The sequence below is a fragment of the Podarcis pityusensis genome, assembly GCF_964106645.2.
Source record: "Podarcis pityusensis genome assembly, chromosome: 5".
In the NCBI taxonomy this organism is placed as follows: domain Eukaryota; kingdom Metazoa; phylum Chordata; class Lepidosauria; order Squamata; family Lacertidae; genus Podarcis; species Podarcis pityusensis.
The window spans coordinates 42,507,158-42,511,111 of NC_138032.1; positions in this window are offsets into that span (position 1 = coordinate 42,507,158).

Below are 3,954 nucleotides of genomic sequence, written 5' to 3' on the forward strand. Positions count from 1 at the left end.
TTCACCCCAAGTTGCATTACTGATTAACTGCTGTTTTACACTCCCTTTCATACTCGCTACAATTTTTAAGCAGTGCCTTGGACCTTTGGAAGTGGCAAAGTTCACACCACGAACAACAAAGGGAAACAAGTGCAATCCTGCAAGAGGAACAATGCTCCAGGCACATAATTAGCCATATTTCTCCATCGTGCAGACCTCCAATGACAAGTGTCCAAGAAATCTTGAGACTTGAATTCCAGGTTTGTTGTCTTTAAAGCATTTCCAGCTTGTGACTTCCAGGTAAATGCGCCCTAGCTGAGAGCCCATGCTGCAGGAGATCTAGGAAAAATATAGAGCCAGGCCAAATATAGAGCAGCGGTGCCAAGGCATAGGATCAGGAAAGAGGACTCTGTTCTTAAGTGAGGAGTTTGTGGAGCAAACATGTAGAGAGCAAGCAGATGGGACATACGGACTTTACTTTGTATTATCAAACTGCTTATGAGTAGTAAGTCTAGACAAATGTGTGGTTTCGTAACAGGCACTGCAAGGAGGAGCTGAAGAAACAGCAGCACCCAATGGCTTTTTCTATTTGGCTTCAGAGAAACCCTCACCACATGGGTTCAGAAGATCTGGAAGGCAACTCCTATCAGCTCCAGGGTGCCTGGCCAGTTGTCTGGGCTGATGGGAGCTGGAGCCCAAAATGTCTGGAAAGCACCATGTTGAGGAAGGCTGCTCCCAAGGATGGATTCTGCTTCAGAGGCACTTGTTTCCTGGAAGGACTCTTATTTTGAGGTTAGAGGAAAATCAGCTTGCCAAAATGATAAGAGACAGAATGTACTAATAGTTTGAGAGAACCAGAGGGCACACATTAAGTTTTATTAAGCTGTGGCTGTTATAGAAGGTAGTGCAAATGGGAGAATCTCAGTGTCATTACGGGAAGATATACTAGATACCGCGCCTAAGAAAGCCACAGGCACTTGCTCTCCTACAGGCCCCAAGCTGCAGCTTCCACACCAAATTGTCTGATGACATTATTGATCAGGCAAGTTGCAGAAGATATGGCACTCTCTCATGGATTCTCTTGTATCCTATCTGCTAATACTGAAGTCTCATGTAGTGTCCTTGCTGCTAAGCAGGAGAATGGGAGTTGGTGTCAGCTGCAGCGATTCTGCAACCCTAAGACTACTTCCTTCCCAGGGGAAAAAACCACCCCTTGAAGAACAGCCTGAGTGTAAGAAAGGATTTCCACACCTTCAATGCAAACATCTCTACCACATTTGCTACATCTGTTTCAGTGATGCAGGATAAGCGGGAAAAGCATGTGTCAAATACAGTCATACCTTGGAAGTCGAACAGAATCCATTCTGGAAGTCTGTTCAACTTCCAAAGCATTCAAAAACCAAAGCGCAGCTTCTCACTGGCTGCAGAAGCCCCGTAGGATGTTTGGCTTTCAAAAGAACGTTTGAAAACAGGAACAGTCACTTCCGGGTTTCAATTGTTCGGGAGCCAAAACGTTCGAGAACTAGGCTGTTCAAAAACCAAGGTACAACTGTACATAGAAATGCTAGCAGATGTTGTGTCCAATGAGGACTGAGTATACTCAGTGCTGGCTGACTGAAGGTGGGGGGGGGGGGGGCAGAGGAAATGGCATAGTGTCTGGAAGAGAGCGTGTTTGACTGGCTCCCCGAGGTGGAGCACTCCAAATTGCAACCTTTTCCTAGAGATCCCACTTCTACTTTGATACTGTGGGTTCCTGAATTCTCAGTCCAGGCACCAGAGGGCACCACCTATTTCAAGAATGGATTCACAAACATTACGCCATGTAGTCATAGTGAAGAGGAACTTGCCCAAAAGCAAGCCTGCATCCTAGTTGCTGGCAACTGACACGGAGTTTGCAAATAGAATGTGACTGTGTTTGCAATCATCAGGGAAAATTTTTACCTCTAAAACTGCATCCTGAAAAAGCTGCTCGGAGCTGTTGAAAAATTAGCTGTGTAGCTGGAAGTCTATGTTTACTGCGTATCTTCCCAAGCTGCAGGATAGTGTGTAGATAAAATAAATTCTATGGGGGATTTTATGCCTTGGTCTAAAAACTTCCCTAATAGATTCCAGTTGATGGTGCAGATTATGTTTTCTAAACCCTCTCTGCAGTGTCATTTCAAGGAAGTGGGCAACCATATGTATATAAGCAGGGGGTAGACACTCTCTTCCTGAGAACATGACCTAGCACAGCTCCCTAGGGGGAGACGGAACCAGTGCAAAGATGCCCCCAGCAGAACCCACAAAGTACAGAATACAGCAGCCTAGGTTGGAGTCAGCTGGTAATCCTGCCAGGATCTTCTGAATGGCATCTTATTCTCCATGCAAAGCAATGACTACATAAAAATCTCCTAGCTTGTATGGCTTGAGTGATGCATGGCACCAATCTCCAAGGAAATAGTTCAGGGAACAACTAGTGCTTTTAATGTTATTCTGTTCCGGCTTCAGCAATTATGCTATTTATTGACTGATTTATGTACAGTGCCATCCAGTGGTGTATGAGGCCACTTGCTCCAACTTGCTAAAATAGATCCATCTCCCACACAGCTTCTCTGATCAGCTACTTGAAACATTCAGGTAGGACTTGAAACATTCAGGATGCTTGCTTTTGCCTTATTGCCAAGCAGCTAAGGCAGAAAGCACTGTGGCAGCAGGTTTTGGGGGTTCCCCATGCTGCCCTTGTGCTTCTGCCCCTTTCTTCTATCTCCATCTCCATTCCCACGTCTCACACTAATTCTCTCCTCAGGGTATTAATTTCCTATAGAATACCCGTTTTCTTTAATGTCTGCTTAAGTTGTATTGGCATAGATTTCTGAGCAGAATTCACAGGCCCTTAAATCAAGCACTATGCTAGCCTATTACTTGGGCCTGTGCACAGCCACACGGAGGTGCAGGTCTGATGGAAGACTGCTGGAATGTGTGCTGCTTGCACTTGAGCTAAGACCACGTTCCTACTGCAATTCAGCAAGAAACCTGAAGGATACTATATTGGGCACAGAATCCAGTTTCCAGTGAGCCTCAACTATCAATTTTTTTTTAAAGGAAGAAAGAAAAAAGAGGCAGGTTTCTAATCCTTACAGCTTGAAAATTTTGTTTGAATTTCAGCAGGCAATGCCTACTGAGATCTCAAATATCAGGTGTTGCTAGACAAGATTCTTAGTAATCGGGGCTTTGTAATTCCTTGCTCCTATCAACAGCTAGAAAAAGGGGTGTATCCAAAGTAATGCCAAGTAACAGACCTTTCCCATCCCTGCATGCCTCACTGAATCTGTCCTGGCTTTCTCCCCACCAACCCTCCAGAGATTTTGGAGAGGGCACAGGGCAGGCATGAGTGAAGGGCAAGTTCCATTGTGCAAGCTTAAATCCATGGAGCACATTAGCTAGATACTTCCCTAAGTGATTGCCTTGGTACATCATCATCATCGTCATAGCAGTAGTAATAATAATTATTCCTACTGTGGACTTGCAACTCTAGAAAAGGGGAGAACAAGTCTGTAGGGTTTGTTGTAGAAATATACCATAGGCAGAGCAAACAGAGAAGGGGTGTGGCAGCACAGGAGACGTTCTGGGTGAGCAAGAGAACAAAACCAGCCCACCCAACCCCACAGGAGCTGAAACACATTAACTATTGGCCATTCAGAACTGTGGTGAGCCTACATTCTTTATAGCCCTGGTGAATGTAGACTGGGAGAAACTAGACAACAAGAAGCTTCTGCAGCCCCACCCACAGCCACCTTACAGCCCACCTGTGGCTACCACAGGTCATTAAGACAACAACACATCCTAACTTTGTGTGACACCCCAGGTGACCCCTTCGGACCTTGATCAGATGAGCTTGATTTCACACCTGTATGAAAATCCCTGAGGCCTTGTACCTTGCCTCCTCCAATCCTGCTGTGACAGATACAGACAGACAAAAAGTAGGAGACTGGGAAG